At 40.3% G+C, this 20,364-nt stretch overlaps 1 pseudogene; it reads left to right on the forward strand.

Annotated features, from left to right (window-relative positions):
• Positions 1–8,043: 8,043 nt before the first annotated feature.
• Positions 8,044–17,083, forward strand: LOC116130045 (annotated as a pseudogene).
• Positions 17,084–20,364: the final 3,281 nt, after the last annotated feature.

Consider the following 20,364-nt stretch of genomic DNA (forward strand, 5'->3'; position numbering starts at 1 on the left):
ATGTTGGCAGTGACAGACTACTTCACCAAGTGGATCGAAGTCCGAAGCCTTGGCCCAAGTCAGAGACCGAGAAGTCAAAGCTTTCATCTGGAAGAACGTGATCTGCCGATTCGGAATACCAAAAGAGATTGTCACCGACAATGGGTCCCAGTTCATTAGTTCAGCTTCCGGGATTTCTGTGACATGTGGGGAATAAAGTTAAGCTTCTCAACACCCGCAACCCCCAGTCTAACGCCAGGCCGAGTCATCAAACAAAACAATCATGCAGACACTGAAGAAGCGATTACAGAAAGCTAAGGGCGCATGGGCAGAGGAGTTACCTGGAATCCTCTGGTCATACCGAACCACAGCTCGATCATCAACTGGCGAAACCACGTTCTCCCTGACATATGTTCAGAAGCAGTCATTCCAGCCGAAATATCAGTCCATCCACCAGGCTCCAGTGGCGGACGAGAAATCAAATAGCCAAAACCTTTGCCAGAACCTAGACACCGTGGACGAGCTACGAGAACAAGCGAGCATCCGCAACGCAGTCTACCAGCAACAAGCCGCCCGTCATTATAACCGCAGCGTGAGGATCCGCACTTTCAGGATAGGCGATTGGGTCCTTCGTAAAGTTTTCCAAAACACCAAGGAGATTAATTCTGGCAAACTCGGACCCACCGGGAAGGCCCCTACAAGATAATCAAAGAAGCAGGGAAAGGCGCCTACAAACTCCAGACCCCCGAGGGCAAAGACATCAACAACAGTTGGAACGCCGTTCACCTCAAACGTTACTACTCATAGGTGAACCCCATTCTTGTGTGGGAATTTTGTTTCCTTTTCTTTTCATTGTTAATAAAAAGGATGAGTGGGCTATCCACCTCCTCTCAGACAGTGGCCCTCATGCCGGATACTTAATGAAGTATTATTCAGTAATTCTCATTACTTCGAACCAGTTACGAAACACCTTCAAATCGCCATGCCCGATGCACGCACGAACACCTTCAAATCGGCCATGCCCGATGCACGTACGAACACCTTCAAATCGGCCATGCCCGATGCACGCAAGAACAACCTCAAATCGGCCATGCCCGATCTACATACGAACACCTTCAAATCGGCCATGCCCGATGTACGTACGAACACCTTCAAATCGGCCCTGCCCGATGTACGTATGAACACCTTCAAATCGGCAATGCCCGATGTACGCGCGAACACCTTCAAATCGGCCATGCCCAAGGACGCCACGAACACCTTCAATCGGCCATGCCCTATACGTACGAACACCTTTAAATCGGCAATGCCCGATGTACGCGCGAACACCTTCAAATCGGCCATGCCCGATGCCGCATGAACACCTTCAAATCGACCATGCCCGATACACGTACAACCCTTCAAATCGGTAATGCCCGATGTACGCACCACACCTTCAAATCGCCATGCCCGATGTACATACCAACACTTCAAATCGGCCATGCCCGATGTACGTACCAACACCTTCAAATCGGCCATGCCCGATATAGCACGGACACCCTTAAGTCGACCCGACGATGAACTACTCACGCTCGAATCCACCCCACCGACTCGCAAGAACACTTAAGATCGGCCTGCCGAATCCAAGACTTGGCACCTTGGGTACGGCCCCATCTCAACCCAGAAACTGAACTAAAGATGCACCGCCACTCATCCAGTGTGACTACATACTCGGTCAACCCGACCGATTGATGATTCCTAAACCGTTGTGTTTGGATCAACACCAAAACCCAACATAAGGCGACGTGTCTTAGCCATCAGGCCACGATGAGGTAACATACACAAATACAAGGGAGAGAAACAAAGAACAAGTGATATCCAAAGAAACAACATGAGAAACCAAAACAGTCAAAAGTCATATATATGGCACCAAACGCCCCAGTTCAGATACAAAAAAGGCACAGACGCCAGACAAAAGGGCATCGCAGGCCCAAAACACAAAGGAAAAAGTGGAAGCACTAAGCATCCTGCACGAGTCTCCACCCTATAAATCAGTCGCCACGCAAGCACCAGTAGAGCTCGGCCCCGCAGCTAGGTCGTTCACGTCCCCAACACCCGGCTGGCTCAGCTCAGGTTGCCTGCTCTCGTCCTGTCCCCCGGATTGACTAGTTTCCTCTTCCAACAACTCCTGCATGGCAGAATGTCTTCATCCGGATCCCAATGAGAGGTCCGCCCTTCCTTAACTCAAGCATGAGCTCGCCTCGGCCTTAATGATGGCGTCATCAGCAATGGAGATGCACTGCTCCCTGAGGGACTCAACCTCGGTCCTCTCAGCTAACTCGCGCCGTAGCCTCTCGACTGGCCTCACTATCCCTGAGGCTGCTGACTCTCTTGCTCGGCCTTTCGGGACGCTGCTTCCTTCTGCCGCAAACTAGGTTGGCCTTGGATACATCCTGTATCCGCTTCTCCTACGCCACAACAGACTTCCTTAGATGGAGACTGCTGGTGAGTACCTGCACAACAAAACTGAGCAATGAAACACAGTCGGACAAGAAAAATGAAAAAATACTGCCATACCTGAACGGCGCGGAGATACACCCCAGTCAGCGACAGCAACCGTACCCATCTGGTTCAAGCGCGCCTCGTCCACGGAACAAAAGGAGTCGGCTAACTTACTCATAGATGTAGCGTCAGAGTAGGTCGACGCAGTAGCCGGAACCGTGATGGTATAGTCCCGGCCCTCCTCATCCACAACGGTAGCCTGGACAACCCGACTCCCACCGAAGGCGCTGACTCGGTGGCTGCCGACTGGGCGGCGTCGCCAACACATCTTCAACCCTCACATCCGTCTTACCAACGACTCCCTCTTCCTCTTCTCTCGACGCCTGGCGATGGATTCGCAGCGCTTGGGACAGTCAATTTCTTCATCAGTGACTCTGCAAGTGCAAACTCTCCAACGGTTAGTGGTTCACGCCGACTCACCAAAAATGATATGGTTGGAGTATCGATCAGGAGCACATCCCAAGTCTGCCTCAGCGAGGGAAGGGAGTACCTCTCTGAATAGCCCTACTCCGGCCCAAAGAATACTGCTCCTTAGATTAGACTCGGCCAGCACCCTCGCCAATCCCTCTGCTCCAATGGGATGGCTAACACCCTCTGGGTAGCTACGTCCAAGCCGTCCCACTCTGCCCAGCGCGATTGAAATCAAGCTCTGCAAACAAAAAACATAATCAAGATTTAGTAATCAAAAGTACGAAAGAAACAACGAAGTTCTCACCAGTAGTACGCCACCCGATCGGATCTCGCCCATGCCCCTATCTCCGAAAACGCCTGACCTTCAAGAAAAAGTAGCGGTCTTCCAGTTTTTATCAATCTAAACCGTAGGTCGGTTCACAGATAGGACACCGATCGTGCCTCAAGTTCAGCAAATATCGGCCCTTCTCCTTATCGTTCTTTTCAGAAGTACGAGTACAGCAGCTCGTGCAACCGACACAATCTAATGCCGAAACACCAGATCTCAGGCCATCAACTCCTCCAGGCGTTCGGCATAACGGGAGGGGGGCGATGATGAAGTGATTCAGCACCTCCCAGAAGAGGCGAGGCATAGGCAACCTCAACCATCAGAAACCATTTCTTCATACACCAACCCAACCTTCAGCCTCCCAATCACCGCTCGTACGACGCGGGGTCGAACTTTAACAACCAGGTAGATACAGTGTACGGATGAGCCACACGTCACCATCCCTCAGCAGGGCGGGAGTAATCCCTGGTCAGAATCCACTGCCCTGCTAGCTCGGCCCTTCTCAGAGCTACTACCAAGAGAGAGGGACTGTCAGCCCCCCCGGGTCTTCCCCACTCTTACATACCGACCCGAGCCCCGCCCAGCTCCACTCGACCTGGAGCAGCACACTAACGTCGCTCACACCGACCGGAACACTCCCTTCAGGCATTACCACAGATGGGGACGCTCATACTCGTCCCCAAATCCACCCTCTTGACTCGAACCTGCGGACGTATCGCCTGCATCAGATCACCGCCCGTTCCAACCGCCACCGACTCTTCCTAGGAAACTAACTGAAGCAGAAATATTAACCGACCACAAGATCGCCCTTCAAACCGAACGATGCCCTCAAAACCGGCCTCTTTCAACCTCGGTCGACCCCGTTCTAACCGAAGTGGAATCTTTAACTATCGCCCCACCTAGCCGACCGACTGATAGGGTGAAACTTCTGTCAATCTTCCCACGAGCCCTCTACCCTGGGTCGACCCCTCCAACCGAACGAACGTAAGCCAAATTCAATAGGAACACCAACCCTTCGCCCGGACGATCTATCCACCTCAACTCCAATCCTAGCTGTCTGGTCACCTTGATCACTACTCCCTCCACCTAAACTCATTCGCCCAGACGACCGATCCCCTAATCACACTCCTCGTCACCTCGTCAGACGACCGACGACCCAACACGCCAAATCGCTTCGTCTTCCAGGCCACACCCAAAAACCCAGAAAATTCACCTACGACCAAATTCTTCCCGGATATCCCGGAAACTCAACCCAAGCGTATTCACCAAGTCCCTAATCACCAAACGCTTGGAACCCATCTAAACCACCCAAAAACTCAAAACATTCTATTTTATTCCTAGAAATTTTATCAAAAAGAAAATCTACCTAAAGAAACAGCAAAACGACGCCCAAAAGGAAGAATTACCTTGGATGATTGTGAAGACCACCTTCGCTCAAAAAACAGGGACAAAAACGAAGAAACAACAGGAAAAGAATTTTTTCAGACGAAAACCCAAAACCACCACAAATGGAGACGAACACCGATTCTCCCAAATTGGAAAGAAAGCGTGAACACGTGGCAGGTTGCGATGGTCCAGTTTCAGGAGTCTCTTCGTTTTCCGCTCTCGAAACGATGACAGATCACCACCATAACACTTGGCAGCGATCCTAACCACCTGGGAAATCGCGGACCTGTACGGATGTCCGCATCTCGGTCGCCCGACCCTTGGCCGACTCAGCCTACATCCAGAAATTGTTGACACGTGCCGTATTCGTCCCAACAGTGTACTAGGCCGTTGATCCGTCCGTCCCACCGACTAAGCTTCTCAGGTCAGAGCCTTCTTAGACGTCTGCATTCAGCCATCCGGAAGACCCATCGATCGACGCAATGAGCTTGGGACAGCCGGGTCAAACTCTTCAGAAAGCCGTCAAGCCTTCATTCGTCCATGCGAGGAGAACGACACGGTCACATGTTCGTCTTCGCACTTGTCTGGTCATCCCAACAGCCCGTATCGAATGGATCTCCTCCGTAAACTTCCCGAGCTTCGCCTATCTGGCAGGATTAATAATGACCATCGCGCGGTTTCCGTGATAACGCGCTAACGTACCGAACGACCTAACCTAGCTTTCAGCTCTTCGGCTCGTCGAACGATCAGGCACCCGCGTCGGTGTCGTGCTCTTGCTCAGGAATGGATACCGACCTAGATCCAATCAAATCACTTGCGGCGCCAGCTCTCCAATGTATCGACTCGTCCATGCGGATAGGGAACGAGCTCGCCTTGAGCGCAACCTACTCTCTGACTTGGATAACTCTCAATTAGAGAATGGGGCAAACTGTTGGCCAAAAAATCGTCCTTAGCCCAAATAGGGAAATAGGACCATTAGCGAAGATGGACCAGGCCCAGTCCTGCAAAGGCCCAAGCCAGTTAGTTCTTTTTAACATGAGGTAAACCGGCCAAATCAAGCGGGCGCAAGCCTCTCAAACCTAGCCATTTCCTAGGTCCATGGAGAATCCAGAGCCCAAGCCTGTCATAGTACTTTCCTACTCCCAGTAACCTCCTATTCAAAGACGCCTTCCTATTCTGATCACTTTCCTACTTAGCGAATTCTCTAAACAGAGTTACCTTCTTTGGACATGGTAAGACAACTCACCACGACCCTAATTCTTCTAGGGTTTACACGAGTCATTTAGGATCTGCTCCACCAGGATTGGGAGACCAGACGCCACTAATAAGCAGAGGCCAGCCTCTCCACAAAGGACCGACCTTACACCTTCAACCCCGAGACCTTTTACTCAAGAGTTCACGATTCGCCGTAGTCACAGTCCCCGACTAGAATTCCGGTAATCTCTTACTCCCTTAGCCCTCACTATATTAGCCTCTTTCAGCTTGCTGACTTGGAGCGTCGAGTGCCTATGGCGAACACCATCCGGTGTTTCCCGTTCGCTTCACGCATGGTTTTCTCTACGGTGCAGGGCAGCGGATCGCTAGTGGCCACAACCTCACGGGATCAGACCCCCTTTCCGTACAGGTAGATTTTTACGTCTAAATAATGGTGTAGAAAATTCGATCATCAAAATTTATCAAAATAATTAAATGAAAAAAGTGACAAAAATGGTAAGAAAAATGCTACCTTACAAAGACCATACAAATAGAGCTACAAGTGACGTGAGAGAGAAGAAAAAAAACAAAGAAAGAACGGAGAGAGAGAGAGAGAGAGAGAGAGGAGAGAGAGAATCATGAAGATAAAGGGTAACAATTATTTTTGTATGTCCCATTTGTATTTGTATGTGTCTTTGTAAGTCTAACACTTCTCAATGGTAAGGGTGTTGAAGCCTAGTTAAGGTAAGTGGGAGCCCTAATGTTGTCCCACATGAGGACGTGGATAATCTTCAACTGAAAAAGGACCCCCAAGCAAATTCATTATTCAACACTAGAGCTGGGCATTTGGGACCGGGCCTAAAAGCCCAGCTCCAAAACTCGTCCTAGGCTAACTGGTCCCTGAGAGGACCGAACGCTAGGAGGTCTGGTGCCAAAATGGGACTAGGCCTAGGAGGAGGGCGGGCCCTCCATGGGCCCTCCTCCAGGCCGCCAGCCTGGCCCAAATTTTTTGTATTTTTCAATATAGTCCCCTATCAAATTACATGAAACCCCCTGTTATTTAATAAATATAAATTACGAGGGCAAAATGAAATTTAAAATTTATAAAAAAAAAACAAAATCTTCCACAGTCCAAAAAATTTATAAATTTAATACCCCTAAAACATACTAAAAACCCCCTAAAAATTTTTGTTTTTGCCCCCAAAATATAAAAAAACAAACAAAATTGAGGGGGGAAAAAAATTATTCAAGCCCCATGGGACAGTCCTCCTACCAGGCCTAAGGCTGGTCCGGGTCTATTTTTCATGGGCCTGGATCGGTCCAGGTCATGAGTGACTGGTCCCATTTGGGATCAGTCCCAAACGGGCCCAGCCTGGGTTTTTGCTTGGGACCGGTCCCTACCCACCTCTATTAATCACCTTCGTTTTCATCTTAATATTATTATTTAGGTGGAAGAATACACACCACCTATAGTTTGCTATAAAGACATTTGATACCCCAAAAGTTTAGAAATATATAAACAGCCAGTCTCGTTTAGAATATTAGTGATTTCGTTGAGAAGGACAATGTGTAATTTGGGCCACTTACTCTCTTCTCTTCTTTCTTTTAATTTTCTTCACTATTTTCTCTTCACTGATGTGCTGCCTCCCAGAAAGCAGCAAAATTTTCCCTCCTCATTTCTCTGTTCTTTTTTCTTTTCTGCTTCTCTCCTCTTCAATTTTTTCTCTCTTTTGCAGATCTTGCCACCGTTCTCCTTTTTTCTTTTTGCGGATCTGGCCAGTCGTTCAGCCTTTCTTTTCACCGTTGATAATGAAAACTACAAACTGAGTGTAGGTTTTACTCTTATTTTTTAATTAACCTCTCTTTCATGTCAGATGTCAGAATACATGCAGGTCAAACACTCTTTTAGATAATTCAAAAGGTCGCAAAGACTTTGTATGCATAGCAACATTCTTAGCATCCTTATTCACAACAAATCCAAAAAGTCTTCGCTCCCAACATAGCAAGAAATCGTTAAGCAAATCGCTGTATTGAAGAGAGATACAAAGATGAGTCTCTATAGTTTTGAATCCATGATTGAAAAACTGGTGTAGACATGTATAGGCTTTTAAGTGTAGTAAGAAATAGAAAGAGACAAGTGAACAAAGTTTTGAAGATGGTGGAGAGAGGGTTCTGATCTTGTAGTAACCTAACTTAATGAGTTATCAATGGTGGGATGGAGATTGAATCTGATAGGGAGGAAAACTTGTGGTGGATTGGCCACTGGTGTGGTGGAGGAGGGAATTCGTTGGTGGAGTAAATACGGGTGGGGTGGAGGTGAACTCCTTGGTGTATTTGGAGGAGGCACATAGTGAGAAAAATTTGAAGAAAAGAAAAAGAAAGATAGAAATTAGAGGAACAGTGGCCTTCTTTTCAGTTGAATGCAAAATACCACATTATCCTTCTTCAAACTCAAATTTTGATGGAAAGTGGCTGTTTGTCATTCCAAACGTTTTGGGATCTAATGTCTCTACGGAAAACTATGGGTGGTACATGTCGTTCAAACCTATTATTTAATGTCAAATAAATAATAAAAAACAACACAGCAGCTCATATATATTACACCTTCGTTACTCTCATAACAGCCTCACTTGCCAATCCTCCATTTGTCTCTATCTCTCCCTCTCACCTTTTGAGAGAGTTGAACTTACACTTACAGAGCTGAAATGGAGATTGGCAATTAGTTTCCACAACTTTTCTTCTCTATTCTTAACCCTCGAAGACTTATTCCCTACTTTGTTACTAACCATCGTCTTCGTTTCAACTTACTTCGTCCTCCAACACTTCTCTCAAACTTCGTTCTAACTACTACAACTACTCGCTGTCGCCAGACAATCAGATGCCTCCGTTTCTGAAGCTACCGAACCGCCCCGGTAATTCACGTTTCTCGTTTATCTGTTTTATTTGCTTAATTAGTTTATTGTCTGTCTTTCTGCTGCTAATTTTTAATTTTTCATTGTTATGCTAATTGTGTACTTCACCGAGTGTTTGTAGCGTTTTTAAATCATGTTTTTGATATTTGGTTTTGTATCTGTTTACGCAGGTACAATCATAAGTGGGAAATTCGTAGGTAGTGATTTGGGAGCAGTTTTGATTCTTTTGACACCAGTAAAAATATTTTCAATAGTTGAAGTATTTTGCGTTTCAATTTTGAAGTTTGGTTGAAGCGCTTTTTCGACACTTACAGTACTTTTGGACTTCGTGAGTGGTTTTTTTAGTGCTTTAGGAGAAAGCGCTTCTCAAATCACTTCAATATTCACCCCAGAGTGTATATAATTATTTATCCACTTATATTATTTTTTTCTTTTTCGAGATATCATGTAATGAACACGCTAGAATGTATCAAGTGTTTTGTATGAATTTTCTCTCATTCTCCCTGAAAAATGATATGTATAAATTATTGATGAAGATTTCATGTAGGTTTTACCTTTTGATTGTCCTAATAATTCGTGTGGTTGTTTGCTACTCTGCTGTAGAGAAGAGCAAGGTTAATGGAGGGGAAAGGGGAAAGGGACGGAACATAGCAATTAGCTCATAGTCGCATCCATGGAAGACAACTTGGTTGTGCATTTGAAACAATCTAACAGGTATGCCTTACAAACCATGTTCAAATGGCTTTTCTGTGAGCAAATCAATATTCATTAATATTGTAGTTGCAGCACAATCTTACGGCACGGAATAAGTCAACGGGAATGATTAACAGGATGAAGTTCCCAACAAAAGTAAAGCAGCATAACTATATTAGACAAATTTCAATCAACCTAGAAGCTGACTACAGGTATTTTCTTTTGCTTCAATGTCTTGCTTTTCCCGCTTATGAATAATCATCCAGTATACAAACATGGGAGCTCTTTCAAGAGGAATGCAATTTAAATTACAACAAGGTCATTCTTTTTCTTCTGAAACAAAAAAGCAGCATTAGTTTCACATTTAGACACTATGACTTACCAGCAATCCAGTTATGACTTCTTGGTTCCCATGTAGTGCATTTCAGAGCAGACTTTTTGAAAAAACTGAAAATGGGGTGACAAATATTTATCTGCAGGAGATACAGGAGAGCAGAGTCGGAGTTTTTTTTCTTTTATAAACTATTAAGATAAAAAATTCAGACATCCAAATTAATTATATTTTAATCAAAAACCAAATGGATGATAGCTTATAAATCTCGGCCACTTGAGATGGGGCGTGCGATTTGGGAAGTTCACTAATAAGTCTTTATTTATCTTAAAAATTCCCCCACTATGGCAAGTGAGTGAGTGAGGTTAGACACAGTGAATATTTATAATACTTTTCCTTGTGCAGGTATTCGTGATAACCAATTTGGTTACAGAAGGATTATGACTCCATGATTGTAGCTGAAAGGGGCACTAAAATTCTAAGCCAAAAGACTCGATTACTACAATGAACAAAACAATATATTTAGATACTCACCGGGCCACGTCTGACGTTTGGAGTGAAGTGGAACGCATTCTTAATCTTTGGAAGGAGTTCTTTAGTGGGTATATTTTGTTACTTTCTCATTTGGATCGAATGTGTGGCTAAGCGAGCAAAATAAAGCAAAAAATTCTCCTACAATGCATATTAACTTTTGCATCTCAGACTTTAAAAGACCACTGGTTGTGTTTAAGTACCTGAATATATCTGAAACTTTGTTTATTGGCTATAAGCTTGCAATATGCATCATGGAAGCTAACACAATCAATGCAAGAAAAGCTATATTCAATTGAATAAGCATAGGCCAACAGTCTTGACCCTCTGTTGAATAGTGGCCTTCACTGTTAAAAACTGTACTCAAGAAAAAAAAATCAGTTTGTCCAGTACTAAATAAGTATTGTAAGATTATCTCTTGGCTGCTCTTTTTGATTTTGATTATGTTTAGTTTTCCTTTTCTTCTTAACCTAAAACAACTCTGTACCTTCCACAATAATGTTTGTGTTTCCTTATCCTTATCTGCATCTTGGTCCTTGAAGGAATTGTAATGCTATGCTTATCAACTTAATTCACATAAACTTCTTTTCTAACCTACCATTTTTTTAACATTTCTTATCTGGAGTCTAGAAATTGTGAAGGTCTTCAAGATGGCCTTGTAATTTGTGGATTTATTTTTTTAACTCTTTATCAAATTTGCATTCAGGTTCTCTCTTTAGGCATCTATTTGGCCCTTTGTGAAATATGGTCTTCCTTAAACATAAATTGGAGTAACGATACCCTAAGTCATTATCCATCATATTCTGTTTATCATATATAAACTTGTTTGATCATTTATCTGGATTACCTTTTATGCGTATCTTCTTTTTTTGGGGAAAAGATTTCGACTTATTAGGTCACTTGTTCTTTGATCAAATAAGTTAAGTCTTGTCAATGTCGTGGAGTTATCCTACTGGTATTGGTACAGCTTAGTCTTCTATTTCATGGAGTTATCTTAATGGTAACTGACATGGGGCTCTTTTTTTTTTGTAGGTGGATTCTGTTGAGGGTGCCCATGCCGCCAAAAGATTGGTCTAAGTAAGGCTCTGGAGTTTGGTTCTCTTGACGTGTAGTTGTTGTCAACAAGGATTGATAGCCTTCTGGCTCGTCAGATTATAGTCATCAATCCTTTTGGAATTTATTGAATAAATGCACAGATGAACAGGTATTAATTTGTTACTAAATAGAACTATGTTAGTGCTTAAGAGTAATTCAGACACCAAGTGATCTCGTAATACTGCTGGCACTAATGGGGTCAATTATTGTCCCATGTGTCTGGAAGTTTTCTGCTGCTCACTCATCAAGGAAAGCTTCAAAAGTCTAATCTCAGTGCAAAATTATTGATAGCCAATGCAGTGTGATTTCATCAAGCAAATATGCAAGTGTAATCCAAGGGAAGGCCCGGGGCACTTTCTCCTGACAAATTTGGGACGATGATCTGGGACTGTTTCGGAGATCGATAATCAGATGCATACCTGGCCACCGTATTGAGAAAGATGGGGCACTACCGCAGCTGGTTAGTAGTGTATGGTGGCAGTGAGTATTTTAGCCAGGATGATTGACAAAGCTTGCTATCATGATTTGCCTAACTCCGCCTATTAATCATTAGCTCTTATTGATTAATGTGGGTCTCAAAATCTGAAGAGTTAGAAGCTTGCTACTGTCGAACATATGTCTGAACTCAATCAGAGTATTTGAGTTATGTGAAAATTACTTTATGCAAACCCAGGTTTCTTTAAACAGATGTGAGCTTCGAAAAGATTGATCAATTGAATGTGTGAAGATGAAATTTGAAGGGCGATATTAGAAGAAGAAAAATTGTATAAGTGAATCACAAATCTTCTTTCTGTTTCTAAGAGTAATAGGTCTCTGATTTAAACCGATTAAGATCAGAAAAATACAGGAAAAGAGTGTGTAACAAGAGATGTTATGAATAGTAGTTCATTTCTTTTTTGGCATAAAAAAATACTTGTAGGGAAAAAGGAAAAATAAAATAACTTTGTTTATGCATATAATAGACCCAGAGAAAAGATTTATATCAAGAGAAAAGAATGAATTCTCAGTAACATAATTCCTATCCAGAGATTGACAACTTAGTTTTGTAGAAGGATGGTGAAATAGCCCTTTGCAGGAAAATAGAACCTTTGAGATGATTAAGCCTCCTTCGAACTGCAATTTGTGAATTATGGGTTCACAAGCTGTCCTGTTGGTGGTAATTTTAATTTAAAAAAGTCCTTCAGGTTTAGTCTTGACTCTGCATTGATTTATTTTGTAATTTTCTTATTTTACAATAATTGGATTACTTTACTTTTGCATGTTTTAGGCTACAAACATTGAATATTATGAGCAACAAAGGACTCGACTATTGGGCGCTTACGGAGCACGGAGTTTCGCAAGCAAGGAATGGACAGTGATGGTGAGTTATGTTTAATCTGGGGCTGCTCTAGATGAAACAGGAAATCTTGTGCCAGGAGAATTATTAATTCATCATTTGATCAGTTCACTAATGATTTGTAAGTTAGTACAGGAACTAATATACCCTTTTTGGTGTATAATCTATGTGTTTTATGAAAGACATCCATTTTGAGAAATAGATGGGAATCTCTATTCGTGTTTGATACGGATAAAACAAGGCCATCGGTTCTCTCTTCATATTACTATATGTTGTGCCTTTTACTATGGTCTTACATGTGATTTTTTTTTTGTTTTGTTCTCCTAGGTGTGCAGACTCGAAGGATCATGAGATTGGCAAGAGTTAGTGAGCTTTTTGTGTACGAAAAATTCAGTAGGGCTTCTGCCGAAACTGTGGAAGCTGGTGATATATGTGCTGTTTGTGGAATTGCTGATATTCAGGTAAGAGTTCATTGATTTTGGATGGTCTTGAGGTTATTCTCTTATTGTTACTGTTTTTTTATTCATATAAATGCAAGGTATTAAAAGTTTCATTGTAGAATTTTCTTTTTCTTTTTTGTCTTTAGATAAACATCTTATGACTTAATACTTTTTTCTCTTTGATCAGATTGGGGAGACAATTGCTGATAAAATATCTGGAAAACCACTACCTTCAATTAAAGTGGAAGAACCAACTGTAAAAATGGCTTTCTCTATAAATACTTCACCATTTGTTGGCCGTGAGGTATGTCTGTTAAAGAATATTCTACGACTGTGTCATTGCTTTCCCTACTAGCACTTCACTTTTTTTGCTTTAAGGTATATTTCTAGGCAAGCCAAGAGATGAATGTTTGCATGACTTAGAAAAGTACAAGGTCATTTTGGGATTATCACATTTAATTCTATCATTCACAAATATTTTAAAATATTTTTTGATCTTGCGAGTATCGCATTTGTGAGATTTTTCTCTATCCTTTGATAAAAATTAAGAGGAGAATATATATATTTTGTCTCAAGTGCGCAAATAGTTAGAGGAATCTGTATATTAGGGATGGTTATGTATCATTTGTGGACACCATGTCCACTTTTGTTTCTTTTTTACTCATATTAATATCATTTCCAACTTTCTTATAAAAATTTTAAAAATATATATAAAGATGCTCTTTGTAAACATTTTGCTACACATGTTTTAATTTGCTTCTGTTCTTATACCCGCTTGGCAATGTTTAGTTGTGTGCTCTTGCACTCAAAACAGATCTTCTTTTCTTGGTTTTGCCATTACCGTCACAAGTAATTCTGCTTCTTCTCAGGGAAAGTATGTCACTAGTAGGAACTTACGAGATCGACTTTACCGTGAGCTTGAGCGTAATTTGGCTATGAAAGTTGAAGATGGTGAAACTGCTGATACATTTATTGTTAGTGGGCGTGGTACTTTGCATATAACTATACTCATAGAAAATATGTAAGTGCAAGGTATTTTGGTGCTCTTTCATCTTTTGAGCATACAAATTCTAAAATGATTATGCGTTTTAGGCGAAGAGAAGGATATGAATTTATGGTGGGACCTCCAAAAGTCATTAACAAGAAGGTGGATGACAAATTGATGGAACCATACGAGGTGATTTTCTTAACTGAATCTTCATATTTGACGTAGGTATGATTGTGCCATGGTAATCTTTTGATTAGAGTGCTTTTTTTCTATGTGCATGTGTCCATTTTAATGTTATATAATAAAAATATGAAGTTAAAAGATCCTACTGATACATATGTAGATCTTAATGTAGGGTTAAGATCTTTCAATTTCAAATTTTGACTTTTAAATGACATACCATTCATCTGCAAAATTTAAAGGTTTAGAGAATTGTTGAGTTGACGACTTTGCAGTTAAAAGATCATTGATTAAACAAAATGAATGGTTTAGAATTTATATATGATTGATCTTAAATTATTGTTCTGTCCTACTTAATCAGCTTAAAACTTTTGAGTCAAGTGACTCAAGTGGTTTCCTAATGTGGTATCGGAGAGAACTCGACTAGATGGTCTTGTGCTTGAATCGCTCTATATACTAATTAGATTTTAATACTTTGTGTTCGTGATTATGATTTTATTTGTGGTTGTGGTTATAGTTGTGTTCGATCCACGTGCACTTAGGGTTTAAGCATTATTCTTGGTGCTTTGGTCATCATAACTGGAACAAATAACAAATGCCCTAAACCCAAATACAAATAACATTATACGTGCAGGATTTGAAGTCAGAACCAGTTTGATACAATGCTCTCTAGCACAGTTACATATCAATTTAAGCTTTTAGGTAGGTTTGAGAGTCTTAATTTAACAAAATATAGACTTGATATTTTTTTTGCTATTGTGCACATTCAACGGCGGAGAACAAATCAACTATAATTTTTAAATAACAATAATAATGTCAATAGTGAGCACATGGGTGAAGACTATTAGTGGCGGAGCCAGGTATTTAAGTGAGAGGGGGCAACATAAAATTTCAATATATAAAAAACATTACATGTAATATAATTAGTTCTTTATAATACTATAAAAAATAACATATTTAAAATTTTAATACTAAAACTACAATTTTTTTTTTTTAGAATTTTTTGACATCAATAATTAGTTCCAAGTGTAGAGTAAAAAATAAAATAACATGATTATGGATAGGTATTAAAACTCTTTCATGGGATTTTATTTGAATTATAATAATAGTTTCATAAAATAGAAAAATAAAAGATAATTAGTGTATGATATAACAACAAATAATGAGAGGTAAGATATATAATATTTCAAAACTTGAACACAGAAATAAATATTGAGGAATTAACTTTCAAAGGGGGCACATGTATTAAATAAAAGGTTTCGTAATGAATTTTCAAAATTTTAGGGGGGCCTGGGCCCTCTTCATGTATGTTGGTCGCCACTGAAGACAATGAAGCAACACATAGCATGTGGTGGTGATATTCGTAAAAACTAAAAAAAAATAATAATAAAAATCAGATAAGGCAGTACGTTCTACATTATATTAGTTAATAAGTTAAGCCATGATATGGCATAATATAGGTAAGAATTTGCTAATGCTTTGTAGAAAAATACCTTCTTATTGATCAAAAGGCACAATGTTATCGACTATGTTAATTACTTCTAACAAGATGCTATGTAGATTGCCACTGTGGAAGGTACCAGAGGAACATATGGGATCGGTGGTGAACTTCTGGCAAAGACGTGGGCAAATGTTTGTATGCTGGAGTTGGGTACATAGTTCTTTTCGCTCCCCTATTTATTATAGATTGTATAGTATATAATGGGTTAAGCTATTTTAAAACAAAATTTTGACACAAATGTGAGTTAAAACTTTTAAGCCATTTGATTGTTTGCATCATGAAAGAGGATTTGTGTGAAAAATTTGTGTTAAAAATTGTATCACAATAGCTAAACGAGTCCCCACCATACACAGCATATATAACAAATACTAAAGGACAAAATTTCACAGTTTTCAATAGGAAAGATTTGAATATTTAGTTTTGTTAGTGTTAGTTGGATCGTTAATTGCCAGTAACGGGGCCGCATCTTAAGAATATGTGAACGAGATTGAAGATAGCATAATTTACAAGATATGTGATTGACCGCACTAAATATACACATTATACTGTTTGCATGAGTTTTTTTTATACTTACAATGGTAAGACACAATCATTCATGCATACTCTTTAACGGTGTTATTAATGGAAAAACCAACGCATTATAAGACTTCCTGTAGACAGATACCTTTTGCGACCCTTCTCTTTACGAAATTAAGCTAAATTCATTGAAAAACTATTTCTCTGGGAACAGACATTTCATTTGGATTTTAGCTGACATTACACTGTTCCTCCTTGCCTTCCTTTTGCAATAACTGTGAGGATAAAGTAAAAGGCATTTCAATCACTTGAACTATAGTAGACAGTATGGTCAATGAATAAATGACTAATAGTATTGCAAGTTGCTACGCATATTCAAACTATGATTACTGGTGAATTCTTTCGTCTTAGAATTATGGTCATACACCGTACTTTCTGCTCCTAGGACAGTGGCAACAGGCACATAGTTTTCTGTATTTATTGCTGCTGTTGTTACATATCTGTACCGTTAATGAGTAACTATTCTTCTCTTTTGGCAATTGTTTAATGTGACAAGATTAACTAATGAGACTTCATTGTTACACTAGGTCGGAAGGACAACTTTCCTTAAGTATAAGATTCCAACCGGGGCTTCTTGGACTGCAACATGCAATATTGACAGCTTCCCGCGGACACAGCAATTCTTAATACGCTATTTGATAGCTATGGACCTTGGGCTGGGTGAAATTAATACAAGATCTCGGTTTCATTGGTAATTTCTAATTTCCTGTGATGTTTTAACCTCAAATCTGAATGTATAGGTCATAGTGGGGCATGACACTGCCATCTAAACCACTATAGAAAGTTGCTATCTGTAGGAATCCACATTAAGAGGGAAAGAGTTGGACATGTGGTTTACAAGGGTAGGCATGTGGTTTTAAAGGTTGAGCACTCTCCCTTGGCAGTCGGTTTTTCCAAGAGGTTTACTCAAACCCATAAAAGGACCACTATCTAATCCAAGTTCTTATCAAAGGCTCACATACCTAGTCCAATTCCTTTAATTTGGTGGAGGGATTCCATAAATGATATCAGAGCATGATCCTATGTCTACGTGGCAAACTGACCTTGGGGCGGGCTACTACCCAAAAAAGGGCATGGAGGTCTAAATGGAAAAAAGATCGCCATAGTCAGCCAAGGTTTAAAGAGGCCAACGTGGGACGTCGGCTGCGAAAGCGTGACGGTGTAGGAATCCCACATGAGAGGGAAAGGGGCGGGCATGTGGTTTATAAGGGCTTGAGCACCCTCCTTTGACAAGCTAGTTTTCCAAGGAGAGTTCTATATCAACCTTACAAAGAAACCATTGCCCAGCCCAATTCTTATCAAAGGCCCACTATTGTCCAATTTTAAATTTGGGAGTGTATTCCTATCATATCAATCATTTTCAATAAATATTCAAAAGTTTTTCAGTACATATAACTATCCAAATAGGTTATGGTTTGCAAAATTAAAAATGTAACCCTAAGACCCCCAATATTCTTGAGGATCTAAGGGTAACATAGAGTACCAACATCGGTGAGGTTGAGAGTGGGTAGAATTCACATCTTGGTAGAGAGAGTTATGTGTATTTCTATTCACTCATTAGTGGGGAATTTTGGGGTTGTTTGAAAAGAATAAATCGTGCAGACTAAGTCCTAACCATACAATATACGTTATCTAAGACTAGGTCATTACAATGTGATTAGACCTACCCTATGGAGTGGGCCAGAGAACCCCACATTTTGAACATAGTTTCCACATTAAGACATGGTATTTTAAGGGGTAGTGGTCCTATATTGTGAGTTTAATTCCCACTTTAGGATGTGTATTTTTAAAGGGGATAGATTTGGCTTGATCTACTTCAATCCTGAAACCTGTCGCATCCATTAAATATGATATCATCCACTTCAGGTCTTAATCTGTACGATTTTGCTTTGAAGTAACCGCCTGACCTTGTAACAACACTTTGCAATACACAAGTAATTAAAAATTTTATATACCACTTTAGCTTATCAACCATGCAATATTTGTTTTAAAGATAGGTATAAAACATGGATTTGTAATGTTTAGCTGTATAATCATGGGCTTACCACTAAACATTTGAAACCCACATTGCTTTAAATAGTAATAGTTGTATTTATAATTTAAATTTTTAAAATTAATGCTGTATGATTGAATAATCTAAGTGATAAATAGACATTTTGATATTGTGTGTAGTTAATTTTTTTGCCGCGGTTCAGGTGAATGTTGCATGATAATTATCCCAGACTGATATGTCCAAAGCAAATAATATCATACTTTGGTGGGAGTTTGTCCTTGTGTTGCTTTGGGATTCACTTTTGGAATTATAAAAAGATCTCATACTAATGAGGATGAGTCAGTGATCCTCTGTAATATGGGATTTAAAACCACCCTTATTCATCCATTTGGCCTCTATATATGCCTAGGAGTTGTAAAGTTTGAGTGTTAGGCAAAAACTATAAAAACTATTTCCAAATAGACAATATCATACCATGTGGGATCCTAAATCTACCATGATCTTATCTATCTTGGAAATTCTAATGTTATATCTTAAAGAGTATGGGTCTTGAGTGCTACAAAATCAAAAAATCATATGAACTAGGCCCAAATGAGAAATTCTATACTGTGTGGAACCGAGTTGTTAGAAAAAGAAGTCATGTCTCATAATTTTTTTGTGTTACATTTCTGGCAATGGACATCCCAGTCTTTGAGAAGGTAATGAGCTTCTGCCTCGTCAATGATCCCAAATTGTATCACTGGACTGTTTTCAGGTTGCCTTTGAGGAAGGGAACAAGTACTTCTTATGCTCTCTCTAGCTCACAGGAAGAGGGCAGATGTATTGGTCTGAGGTAGAAGTTTACAAGGTCAAATAGTAGGCATCCATCAGCGGTCTGGTGACTTATCCCTAAATGTATGTAAGAAAAAAGCAGCCACAATGTACGCTCCAACAAAGAACAGACAGGTGAAAAAGCATCTTATGTCTACCCTTCTATCATGAAGAGCACGATTTGAGCAAATTAATTTTCATGAAAACTTCACTTTTTATGATGTTTTTCTAAGAAGAAAATGGTAAACCTTTAATCAGCTACTAAAAATGAGAGTAGGCCAGATAGTATTTATAGCAGTTGCTGTTTAAATCATTTATCGCTTGACTAATTCGAATTCTAAAGCATGTCAAAGGAAGCTGCTACGTCATTATGTTCTGCAAATTAAGGATTAAATTTTGATAGCAACAAGGATTTGCATTGAATAGCCAAAAAGCTTTCAACTATTACCGGAGATCATGTACACTGTCGTTAAAAATTATTAATGAAGCATATTCGTCATACATATGTTGAAAACAAGTCAGACTGATCCCATTTCTTCACTGTAGAGGATGATTAAAAAACAAAGAAAAGAACGACTAAATCATTAGGTCAGTAGTTTTTCCCCGTTATCCTTTATATGCAACCATAAAAAGACTTGGTGAAGAAATCTACCTGGAGCAGCTCTGATTAGATATATGTTTGTATGTGTACAAGTTAATATTTTTTTTTCTTTTCCTTTGGACAGTGGGTTAGGTCACTGTTTAAGAAAATTGAAACCCTGTTCCAATGAAAATTTGAATGTTTTAAGAAGGTTGATGTGGTGTGCCTTCAAGAGGATATCAGATTCCTGATGGGCTTCTCCGAGGTGATAATTTTTGAGTCCTCAGACCTGAGTCAGATGATCTTCGAGCTTCTTCATGATTTATTATGTTTCATCTCTTTGTTTTGCTTTCTCCATATGTTCTTATGATTTGTTTTTTAAACAGTCTTGCTTTGGATCTTAGGCTGGTTATTGCAGATACAACTCAGCAATTTCTGTACACAGTGGTTCTCGATACACCATTGGATATGTTTGGATGATTGCATTGAGTACATTCAAGAAGGAACTTGTGGAGGTCACTCCCTTGAGTATCAGATGTGCAAAAACCAAAATTTGCAAAAA

This window comes from Pistacia vera, unplaced genomic scaffold (genome assembly GCF_008641045.1).
Source record: "Pistacia vera cultivar Batoury unplaced genomic scaffold, PisVer_v2 Contig217, whole genome shotgun sequence".
Taxonomy (NCBI): Eukaryota; Viridiplantae; Streptophyta; class Magnoliopsida; order Sapindales; family Anacardiaceae; genus Pistacia; species Pistacia vera.